The sequence below is a fragment of the Haemaphysalis longicornis genome, unplaced genomic scaffold, assembly GCF_048455015.1.
Source record: "Haemaphysalis longicornis isolate Haplotype H1 unplaced genomic scaffold, Haemaphysalis longicornis Haplotype H1 scaffold_17, whole genome shotgun sequence".
Lineage (NCBI taxonomy): Eukaryota > Metazoa > Arthropoda > Arachnida > Ixodida > Ixodidae > Haemaphysalis > Haemaphysalis longicornis.
In genome coordinates, this window is record NW_027526276.1 from 49968 (window position 1) to 62456 (window position 12489).

At 49.0% G+C, this 12489-nt stretch overlaps 1 non-coding gene across 1 annotated transcript; it reads right to left on the reverse strand.

The window, feature by feature from the left end:
• Positions 1 to 6186: 6186 nt before the first annotated feature.
• On the reverse strand, positions 6187 to 6259 carry Trnat-agu (transfer RNA threonine (anticodon AGU)). The gene has a single exon. It is a non-coding gene; the product is annotated as a tRNA-Thr (tRNA).
• Positions 6260 to 12489: the final 6230 nt, after the last annotated feature.

Sequence of the window (12489 nt, forward strand, 5' to 3'; positions counted from 1 at the left end):
ATTCATTTCATGGGTCTTTTTCATGAGTCAAGACCCCAATAAACGCTCAAACTTTCCCCCTCTCGCTGGGAAGCGGCCGCCTGGACGCTTGTAGCTAAGGCGCACGCTGAGTAAAACTCTTTATAGGGGAAACATGGACGACTTCACTTGCACGTCTGCGACGGTCGTTGGAAGCAACTGCAGGAGAGACTCTATATTGGACAGGTGAATTTTGGTCAATGAGAGTGTATGGGCCAATATAGCGGTGCAGAAACTTCTCGCGCAGGCCCGGTGATCGTGTCGGGGTCCACAAAAGCACTTCTTCACCGGGATGAAAATTGATGTTGCGGTGCTCGGCATCGTAATGGGCTTTTCGTTCCTGCTGCGTTGCTTCAGTGTGGATGCGGGCTAGGTGTCGACAGTGGTTAATCCGGGAGATGAACTGTTCGGAAAACGGGGTAATGGGAGAAACCGGTGCAGATAAGAAAGCGGTATCAATAAAGAAGGAAGGGAAACGGCCAAAAACCAGGAAAAATGGTGAGTAGATAGTGGTGCGCTGAATTGCTGTGTTGTAGGCAAAGGTTACAAATGGAAGAATTTGGTCCCAGTTGGTGTGGTCTGGTTTGATATACATATAGAGCATGTCGGAGAGAGTCCGGTGAAAGCGTTCAGTGAAGCCGTTCGTCTGAGGATGATAGCTTCTTTTTTATGAATCGGATTTGCCATTTAAAGCACTTCCGCTACAATTTGGGACTATAAGGCCTTGCCACGGTTGCCTAAAGGGACGCGGGGTGCGCCGTGGTGAAAGATGATATTCTGCCCCAGAAAGTCAGCGATTTCTTGGGCGAAGCCAGATCGTAGACGGGCAGTCTCGGGGTACCTGGTTAGGTGGTCGACAGCAGTCAGTACCCAGCGATAGCCGATTGGTGTGCTGGGAAGCGTGCCGTACAGGGCAATGCCCACAGCTTCGATGGGCGTTGAAGGACAAGGTGCCGGTTGTAGCAAGCTGGCTGGCGGAGTCCTGGTGCGTTTTCTATGCTGGCATTTGGAGCATGAAGAAATGCACTTTGCCACGTGACATTCCAGGCCAAAAGAAACGACAACGAATGCGGTCGTTGGTTTCGTCAAACCCGAGATGTCCTGCTGTCGGATCATCGTGAAATGCCTCTAAAACAGCTGCGCGTAGCTCCCGAGGTAGGACAGGGACCCAGCTGGCCCCTGTGGGGTGGTGGCTGTAACGGTGCAGAACCCCGTTTTCAAGCCAAAAAAACTTCTGGAGTTGGCGACGTAACCCGCTGTTCGGAGGTCGCGCGGAGCCATCTATCTTGTCGATTATTCTGCGACAAAATGTAGCGTCACGTTGTATGGCGGAGAGACTGATGTCATTAAGCGTGGAGTAAGCAATGGGGGCCATGGGTAAAGCAGGTCTGCTTGACGGCGAGAAGCAGATGGCCGATTGCGAGAAGGGAAAGCGTGAGAGGGCATCTGCATCTATATGATTTTTGCCGGACTTGTACGTGATGGTAAAATGATACTGCTGTAGACTCTCATAACTGCTCCCGTGGGAGCCTGGCGAACGTGGATTTCAGTTAACGTTCGCATACAAACTTCCGGTGTCCGGAGACCGTGAAAAGCAGGTGTTGCAAGTACCCGTGTATAGTGGAAAGCTTCACTGGTGATTCGTGAGTACCTGGTGCGAGACAGTTGATCGAGGACGTTAGTACGCATCGGCCGCAGAGCTGGGGGTTGGGGGGGGGCCCGACCGTCGCCACTAAATAGGGCACTTCCTGTCTCCGACAGTTGGGGCCCAGTTATCGGACCCTATGGGTGACCGGTAACCCATGGCAGGGACCGCATATTTGGCAATTGGCACTGTGTGATGCCCTCGCTGAGCAATCAGTCTTGGAAGAGAGCCAGACAAAAGGATTGGAGCAAAATTGCTTCCCTCCTTCCCACCCTTTTTCCCATAACCCATCCCGATGTCCAAGTTCCCGTTCCCAGCAACCCACCCTATCCGGCTTTTTCCTAGGGGGGACAAGAGGGGTCCCCCGGGCTCGTCCCGCTGGCGGTGGGTCGCAAGAAAGTCTTTCCTTTATTTCTCTCCACCTTTGTGTGAACAAAATTCTCTTTGCCGGTTGGGCCGTTTTTGTATTGTTGCAATTGGGTATAACCGGTTGTACTTCGTGTGGTACCGGGGGGCTATTGAAAGCTCCATTTACTCGATGTAGACGGAGAACGCAACGGCCGAGGCGGCAGGAGAGGTTCTTCAACGTCGACAAGCAACACAATGCGTGGTGGTCAGTGACGACAATGAACTCTCGACCGTACAAGTAAGGGCGGAAATTTTGGATGGCCCACACAACAGCAAGGCATGCCTGCTCCGTGATTGTATAGTTTTGTTCTGCCGACATCAGTGCGGGGCTAGCATAGGCGACCACTCGCTCCGTCTTGCACGAATCGAGTTGCAACAAGGCCTACCGATGCCTTGACCACTGGTGTCCGTGTGTGAAACCGTTGGTGCAGCGTCATCGAAGTGGCAAAGCACAGGGCTCGACGTGTGTGCGTTTTACAGAGCTTGAAAAGCCCGTTCGCAGTTTTCACTGCAAACAGAAGCTGTGCCCGAACGCAAGAGGTTTGAGAGGAGAAGGAACTGTTGCAAAATTTTGTATGAAGCGGGGAAGTACGATGCTAGTCCGAGGAAGCTGCGAAGGTCTTTCTGCTGTAGCGGACGCGAAAAATTTCGAACTGCAGAAATGTTTGCAGGGTCCGGCTGTATTCTGGTTTTGCTCACGTTGTGCCCTAACACATTTACCGATTTGCTGGCGAATGTGGACCTTTTTGTACTAATCTGGAGTCTGGCATTTGAGAGACACGCCAGTACCTCGTTGAGACGTTGGAGATGTTGCTGAAACGTGGTTGAAAAAACAACAAGGTCGTCGAGGTAACAGAGGCAAGTTCTCCACTTGAGGCCGCGGAGCACGGTATCAATCATGCGTTGAAATTTCGAGGGCGCATTACATACACCAAAAGGCATAACATTAAGCTCGTAAAGCCCATCTATAGAGGCGAAGGCCGTCTTTTCTTTTTTATATTCGTGCATCGGGATTTGCCAATACCCGCAGCGTAAATCAAGGCTGGAGAAGAACTCCGCTCCTTCAAGGCGGTCGAGAGCGTCATCGATGCGTGGCATAGGATATAGGTCTTTCCGAGTGATCCTATTGAGGGCCCGGTAATCAACACGAAAGTCAAGTGAGCCATTCTTTTTCTCTACTAACACGGCTGGCGATGACCACGGGCTCGATGATGGACGTATAACATAGCGCTTGAGCATGTCAGTAACGTGGTCTATAATCTTCCGCTCATGCGAAAGCACACGTAGGGGCTGCGGCGTACAAACACCGAGCCATCTATCTCAATATGGTGTGCGGCCACAGACGTTTGTTTTAGCGGGGAGGAATTCACATAAAAAATGCAATGTGCTCCTTCAATACCTGAAGGAACTTCTCTGTCTGTGTGGTTGTCAGGTCTGGGCTAATGGTAGTGCTAAGAGCTGACAAACCATCCGAAGTAGTGAGACCGCACATGCCTGAAGACGTTAGGGAGCTTGAGACGACAGACGCGGGCGCGACATCGACCACTGAAGCAATGCTCATGCCTTTTGGTAATAGAATGGGCTCACCCATGGTGTTGATGACAGCCAGAGCTGCAAGTCCCCGTGAAAAGCGGGGGAAGCACGCCGACAAGGCAATTACTCGAGGAAGCAACCGGGTTGATGGCGAGGCTACCAAACCCCCGTCAGAAATGCTGCCTGAGAAAACCATTAGGACCTCTTCACTACTGGGTGCCAGAACGTGGTCGGTATGCAAAGTTAAGAACTGATATCGGGTACTTGGAGCAGAAGAAGGTTCGGTGTTCGTAAAGTGAATAGCTGGTTGAGAACAGGAGATAGTGGCAGAAGCTGACGAAAGAAAATGCCAACCGAAAATTAGTTCGTGAGCACACTCTGGCAGAACCGCATATTCAATATGGTGTCAATCGTGCCCGATGAAAACGCGTGCTGTACAAGTTCCATCAGGCTTTATAAGATGTCCATTCGTGCTGTAGAGTGCCGTGCCAGAGTATGGGGTTCACACTTTTCGTAAGCGGGAACACAAATCCAAATGCATCTTAGAAAGACTGGCCCCAGTGCCCACTAAAGCTTGCCCAGACATACCTTCCACTATTACTGGCGAAATATTTCATTGGCGCTGTGGAGAAGTTGTGATTAGTTCGACCGTTGCAGTTTCCCCTCCATAAACTGCAGCATCTAGTTTTCCGAACGGCTGCCAGGGTCACGTAGAACGGGGCGGAGAGGTGACACAAAACGGCGTGGAGGCGTAGGCGAACGGCGTCTAGTCTGATCACGGTAACCGCGGGAAGGGTCGCCCGAGTCCTGAGAAGATGGAGAGCGCTGTCGAGGTGAATACGCACGTTCCCTAGGACCGTAGTTGTAGCGAACGTCGCGATCGTACGGAGCGTAGCCTCGCTGCTCGTCTCACTGGCGCCGTCGACAGACGCGTGAGATATGGCCTCGAATACGACAGTAGAAGCACACTGGGTGGTCGTTGGGCCGAAGATCCAGACGCGGCCCCCAGTTCGTGTAGCCAGTCTGAGCCTGAGGCGGCGAGGAGACGGATGCGACTCTACCGAGCACGGGTGGAGGCAGAGAAACTTTTATGTTCGAGACCGGTGTTCGGGAAGCTACTTTCGCATAAGACAGCACGTCAAAAACAACTGGGGACCCATTGCGTGGATTTCTCGTTATCGACGCCAATTCCTCCTCGATAATCTCCCGCAAGTAAGTCGCGCGATGGGAGCAGCGGTCTCCATTTCCACAGGGGGAAGCTTGTAGCTGGAGTTCTTCAGAGATAATGTTGCGTATTAAAGCACGAAAGTCTGGTTCTGCAGGAAGACGAGCTTGTCCATGAGCTGGCTGGAGGCGCATTGCTTGAAGCTCATCAAGACTCTGGCATGTGGTCCGTATGTCGTTCACGGTGGATGGGGTTTGCAGCACAAGCGCATTGAATGCGGACTCTGTGATGCCCTTCAGGATATGGTGAACGTTGTCGGCCTCACACATGTTTGCAATGACCCGAAGGCAAAGGGCAAGGACGTCCTCAATGTACAATACGTACACGTCTCGTCAGAGCGCTGCCAGCGGGCTTCACGTGCACGCTTTGCTCCATCGGAGCGAGCAGATGGCGTGCCGAAAATCCGACGCATCTGCTCAGTGAAGTCGGCCTAGTAAGATATGCCACCTTGGTTGTTTTGGTACCACGTCTCGGCAACCTTAGTCAAGTAGAATCTGATTGTCTGTAGCTTCAAAGGGTCGTTCTACCCATTAAATTTGCTGAAGCGGTTGTACTGGTCAAGCCACTCCTCGACGTCGTCACCGAAGAGGCCAGCGAAGAAAGGAGGTCTGCACTGGCGGCAGGTCGGCATCCATGCCGGGGCAGAAGCGCCCGCATTCTGCGCTTCTCGCTTCATCCGGCAAGTAGGGGGTAGCACAATGCGTCCAAGATGCGGCCACTTCAGGTAGAGGTCGGGGTCGCACGCAATCTCTACCACTTGTAAGAGGAAAGCAGACTGGAACAAGAGAACGGTAATTCGAAGTCTCGTATCTTTACTCAGCCCGCATGAAATTCAGTGACTGGGCAGAACGAGCCCAGACGATGATGATAATCCACAAATGATGGCTATAATGGGTATCTACAGCTGAGAGATTGCTTCCACTAGCGAAAAGCAATTCATTCATTGAATGAGTCTTCTCCATGAGTCAAGACACCAATAAATGCTCACAATATATATATATATATATATATATATATATATATATATATATATATATATAAATATAGAGATCTTGAGGTTCGATGGGCCAGTATAAAAATAGTGAAAGAAGTCGACTGACATGTTTCCCGTTTTTTGTTGACAACAGTTTCGGAGTTAGAAACTCATATATATATACACATATATATATGTGTGTATATATATATATATATATATATATATATATATATATATATATATATATATATATATATATATATATATATATATATATGACAGAAATAAGAATTGGCAGTCAACAAAACCTCGGAAAGCAAAGGGGGCGATGTAGTTGGCCAAGATAAAGAATTCGAAAAATAAGAAAGTGGAGAAAAAATGCCCGCCAGGTGGGATCCGAACCCACGATCTCCAGAATACTGGTCTGGTGCGATAACCACTACGGTACCGGCGGGGCTGCTTTAGCCTCCACATTCTGGGGTATTTATGTTCAGGTGTTTTTGTTTCCTGCGCTTGGGGGTGGTAGCCAGCGCCAGTCGGACTACTCCGTAGGAAGGGGACCTTCTTTTTAACCCCCGGGCCGTACCTCGAGTGTCTACGACATGCCGAGAGGGGTCGACCTGCGTTGAACCCTCTTAAGCTCCCTATGGCACCAAGACTACCAGAACAGAGGCCCTCGCTATGCATGTAGCGAATCAGAATAGGAAATGAGGGGCTCATTGAAAATAGGACAGAAATAAGATTTGGCAGTCAAGAAAACCTTGGAACGCAAAGGGGAGGATGTAGTTGGTCAAGATAAAGAATTTGGAAAATAAGAAAGTGGAGAAAAAATGCCGGAAAGGTGGGATCCCAACCCACGACCTCCAGAATACCGGTCTGGTGCGATAACCACTACGCTACCGGCGGGGCTGCATTAGCCTCCACTTTCTGGGGTATTTATGTTCAGGTGTTTTTGTTTCCTGCACTTGGGGGTGGTAGCCAGCGCCACTAGGACTACTCGAGGTGAAGGGGACCTTCTTTTTATGCCTGGGCCGTGACTCGAGCGTCTAGGACATGCCGAGAGTGGTCGACCAGTGTTGAACCCTCTTAAGCTCCTTATGGCACCAAGACTGCCAGAACAGAGGCCCTCGCTATGCGTGTAGCGAATCAGAATAGGAAATGAGGGGCTCGTTGAAAATAAGACAGAAATAAGAATTGGCAGTCAAGAAAACCTTGGAAAGCAAAGGGGAGGATGTAGTTGGTGAAGATAAAGAATTTGGAAAATAAGGAAGTGGAGAAAACATGCCCGCCAGGTGGGATCTGAACCCACGACCTCCAGTACACCGGTCTGATGCGATAACAACTACGCTACCGGTGGGGCTACTTTAGCCTTCACTTTCTGTGGTATTTTTGTTCAGGTGTTTTTGTTTCCTGCGCTTCGGGGTGGTAGCCTGCGCTAATCGAGCTACTCGGGGTGAAGGGGAGCTTCCTTTTAACCCCCGGGCCGTGAATCGAGTGTCTAAGACATGCCGAGAGTGGTCGTGGGTTCGTGGGTTTGGATCCCACCTGACGGGCATTTTTTCTCCACTTTCTTATTTTCGAAATTCTTTATCTTGACCAACTACATCCTCCCCTTTGCTTTCCGAGGTTTTCTTGACTGCCAATTCTTATTTCTGTCTTATTTTCAATGAGCCCCTCATTTCCTATTCTGATTCGCTACATGCATAGCGAGGGCCTTGGTTCTGGCAGTCTTGGTGCCATAGGGAGCTTAAGAGGGTTCAACGCTGGTCGCCCACTCTCGGCATGACGTAGACGCTCGAGTGACGGCCCAGGGGTTAAAAAGAAGGTCCCCTTCACCCCGAGTAGTCCGAGTGGCGCAGGCTACCACCCCCAAGTGCAGGAAAGAAAACCACGTGAACATAAATAACGCAGAAAGTGGAGGCTAAAGTAGCCCTGCCAGTAGCGTAGTGGTTATCGCACCAGACCTGTATTCTGGAGGTCGTGGGTTCGGATCCCACCTGGCGAGCATTTTTTCTCCACTTTCTTATTTTCCAGATTCTTTATCTTGACCAACTACATTCCGAGGTTTTCTTGACTGCCAATTCTTATTTCTGTCTTATTTGCTACGAGCCTCTCATTTCCTATTCTGATTGATTGTGGGGTTTAACGCGCCGACGCAACGCAGGCGATGAGGCGCGCCGTAGTGGAGGGCTCCGGATTAATTTTGACCACCTGGGGATCTTTATCGTGCGCCGAAATCTCGTACACACGGGCATTTTTGCTTTTCGCCTCGATCAGAAAAGCGGCCGCCGCGGCCGGGAATCGAACCCGCGACCTCGTGCTCAGCAGCGCAACGCCTTAGCCACTGAGCCACCGCGGCGGGTTCATTTCCTATTCTGACTCGCGATATATATATATATACATATATATATATATATGTATGTATATATATATATATATATATATATATATATGTATGTATATATATATATATATATATATATATATATATATATATATATATATATATATATATATATATATATATATATATATATATATATATATATATATATATATATATATATATATACACATATATATATATATATATATATATATATATATATATATATATATATATATATATATATATATATATATATATAAATATATATCGGAAATCAGAATTGGAAAATGAGGGGCTCTGTTATTTGACAGAACAGTCAAGAGAAGCTCGGAAAGGAGAGGGTGGAATGCGGACGGTCATAGAAACAGATAAAGAATTGTTTGAGTCAGAAAGAAAATGGTGAAGAAATGCAATCCGGGTGGGATCAGAACACGTCCTCCAGAATACTAGTCTGGTGCGATGACCACTGCGCTACCGGCGGCGGTGTTTGCCCACCCTTCTCTCGGGTATTCATGTTTAAGTATTTTTGTGTCCTGAACTTGGGGGTGGTAGCCAGCGCCACTCGGACTGCGCGGTGTCAAGGGGACCTTCTTTTTAACCCCCCGGCCGTGACTCAAGTGTCCACAATATGTTGAGAGTGGTCGACTAGCGTTGAGCACTCTTAAGGTATCTTTGGCAGCACGACTTCCAGAACCGAGGCCATCGCTTTGCATGTAGCGAATTAGAAATGGAAAATGTGGGGCTCAGTGAAATAAAACAGAATCAGCGTTGGGAGTCGAGAAAACCTTGGAGAGCAAAGGTAAGAATGTGGTTGGTCATAAAAACAGATGAATTTTTTTAGTCAGAAAGAAAGTGGTGAAAAAATGTCCGCGGGGTGAGATACCAACCCACGAAATCCAGAATAGCGGTCTGGTGCGATGATCACTATGCTACAAGCGGGGCTGTTTTCCCACATCTTTTTCGGGTATTTATGTTAAGGTATTTTTGTTTCCTTCACCTGGGGGTGGTACCCAGCGCCACTCAGACTACACGCGGTGAAGGGGACCTTCTTTTTAACCCCCGTGTAGTGACTCGAGTTTCTATACGATGTCGAGGGTTGTCTACTAGCGTAGAACCCTCTTAAGCTACCTTTCGCACCAAGACTGCCACATCAGAGACCCTCGCAATGCATGTAGCGAGTCAGAAATGGAAAACGAGCTTCTCGGTAAATTAAGACAGAATAAGGGTTGGCAGTCACGAAAACTTCGGAAAGCAAAGCGGGGAATGCGGTAAGTCATAGCAAGAGCGGAATAATTTTTTGAGTCAGAAAGTAAGTGGTAAAAAAATGCCCGCGGTTGGTATCCGAACCCAAAACCTCCAGAATTTCGCTCTAGTGCGATGACCCCTACGCTACCGGTGGGGCTGTTTCCCCACCACTTTCTCGGGTCTTTATGTTAAGGTATTTTTGTTTGCTGCACTTGGGAGTGGTAGCCTGCACCACTTGGACTACTCGGGATGAAGGGGACCTTCTTTTTAATCCCCGGGCTTTAACGCGAATGTCTGCAATATGACGAGGGTGGCCGACTAGCGTTGAACCCTCTTAAGCTACCTTTGGCACCAACACTTCCAGAACAGAGGCCCTCGCTATGCATGTAGCGAATCAGAAATGAAAAATGGGGGGCTCAGTAAATTAAGACAGAATAAGTGTTGGCAGTCAAGAAAACCTCGGAAAACAAAAGGGGGAATGCGGTAGGTCATAAAAACAGATGAAGTTTTGGAGTCAGAAAGAAAGTGGTGAAAAGCTGCCCGCCGGGTGTCCACGACCTCCAGAATATCGGGCTACTGCGATGACCACTACGCTACCGACGGGGCTGTTTCCCCACCACTTTCTTGGTTGTTTATGTTAAGGTATTTTTGTTTCCAGCACTTGGGGTGGTGTTAAGGTATTTTTGTTTGCTGCACTTGGGAGTGGTAGCCAGCGCCACTCGGACTTGTCGGGTTAACGGGGACCTTTTTTTCAGCCCCCGGTCGTGAACGGAGTGTCTACGATATGTCAAAAGTGGTCGACTATCATTAAACCCCTTTAAGCTGCGTTTTGCACCAAGACTGCCAGAACAGACACCCTCGCAATGCATGTAGCGAGTCAAAAATGGAAAATGAGGGGCTCGGTATCGTAAGACAGAATAAGGGTTGACAGTCACGAAAATCTCGGAAAGCAAAGCAGGCAATCCGGTCGGTCATAGCAAGAGATGAAGAATTTTTAAGTGCGAATGCACTTCTTAAGCGAGCCTGAAGCGTCCGCCGCCGTCCGCATTACGCCGCCGTCCGCATAGCAACAGCTGCGGGTGCGCGCGCTCCTCGTCTTCCTTGGCAACGGGGGGAGATGGGCGCGCGCTGCCTGACCGCTGACATGGCACATACCCACGTGGGGGATTGGCCAGGAATCTGCTCGTCTTCCTTGGCAACGGGGGGAGATGGGCGCGCGCTGCCTGGCCGCTGACATGGCACATACCCACGTGGGGGATTGGCCAGGAATCGGGCGTGAGAAGGGCTAATGCACCCGCTTAAAAGAGTACTGACACGAAATTTCAAAGCTGAGATCCACTCTAGCAATGAAGTACAACGACAACACAAATAGGTGTCTGTGCATGGCACATACCCACGTGTGGGATTGGCCAGGAATCGGGCGTGAGAAGGGCTAACGCACCCGCTTAAAGGAGTACTGGCACAAAATTTCAAAGCTGAGATACGCTCTAGCAATCAAGTACAACGACAACACAAATATGTGTCTGTGAATAAATGCATCTTTCTTTCTTTGTAGTTGTGTGTGTGTGATCTCTCTTTCGCGAACATTACCGAACCGCGCAAATTCAACTCCTGCATTCGCACTTTCACAGTCTTCCCCTCGGGTAAATGCGGGGAATTTTTTTGAGTCAGAAAGAAAGTGGCGAAAAAATGCCCGCCGGGTGGAATCCGATCCAACGAACTCCAGAATAGGGGTCTGGTGCGATGATCACTACGCTACCGGCGGGGCTCTTTTCCCAACACTTTCTCGGGTATTTATATTAAGGTATTTTGGTTTCCTGCGCTTGGGAGTGGTAGCCAGCGCCACTCGGACTACTCGGGGTGAAGGGGACGTTCTTTTTAACACCCGGACCGTGACTCGAGTGTCCACGATATGTCGAAGGTGGTCGACTAGCATTGAACCCTCTTACGCTGCCTGTTAGCAACAAGACTGCCAGAACAGATGCCCTCGCTATGCATTTAGTGAATCAGAAATGGAAAATTAGGGGCTCGGCAAATTAAGACATAATGAGGGTTGGCAGTCAAGAAAACTTTGGAAAGCATAGCGGGGCACGCGGTAGGTCATAGAAAGACATGACGAATTTTTTGAGGCTGAAAGAAAGTGAAACAATGCCCGCCGGGCTCGATCCGAACCCACGACCTCGAGAATACCTCTCTAGTGCAATGACAACTTCGCTACAGGTGGGGCTATTTCCCCACCACTTCCTCGTTTATTTATTTTAAGGTATTTTTGTTTTGTGCACTTGGGCGTGGTAGCCAGCGCCACTCGGACTGTTCGTGGTGAAGAGGATCTTCTTTTTAACCCTCGGGCATTTACGCGAGTGTCTACGATATAACAAGGGTGGTCGACTAGCATTGAACCATCTTAAGCTACCTTTGGCACCAACACTGGCAGAAGAGAGGCCCTCGCTATGCATGTAGCCAATCAGAAATGAAAAATGGGGGGCTCGATAAATTAAGACAGAATAAGTGTTGGCAGTCAAGAGAACCTCGGAAAGCAAATAGGGGAATGCGGTAGGTCATAAAAACAAAGGAAGATTTTTTGGACTCAGAAAGAAAGTGGTGAAAAAATGACATCAGGGTGTTATCTGAACCCACTACCTCCGTAATCCCGGTCCGGTGCAATGACCACTGCGGTACGGGCGGGGTTGTTTACCCACCACTTACTCGGGTATTTATTTTAGAATATTTTTGTTTTGTGCACTTGGGGGAGGTAGCCAGCGCCAATCGGACTACTCAGAATGAGGGGACCTTCTTTTTAACCACCGGGCCGTGACTCGAGCGTCTAGGTTATGTCGAGAGTGGTCGACTAGCATAGAACCCTCTTAACCCAGCTTTGGCACCAAGACTGCCAGAACAGATGCCCTCGCTATGCATTGAGTTATTCAGAAATGGAAAATGCGGGGGATGGTGAATTAAGACAGAATATAGGTCGGCAGTCAAGAAAACCTCAAAAACGAAACGGGTAATTGGGTAGGTAATTTAAACAAATGAAGACTTTTTAGGGTCAG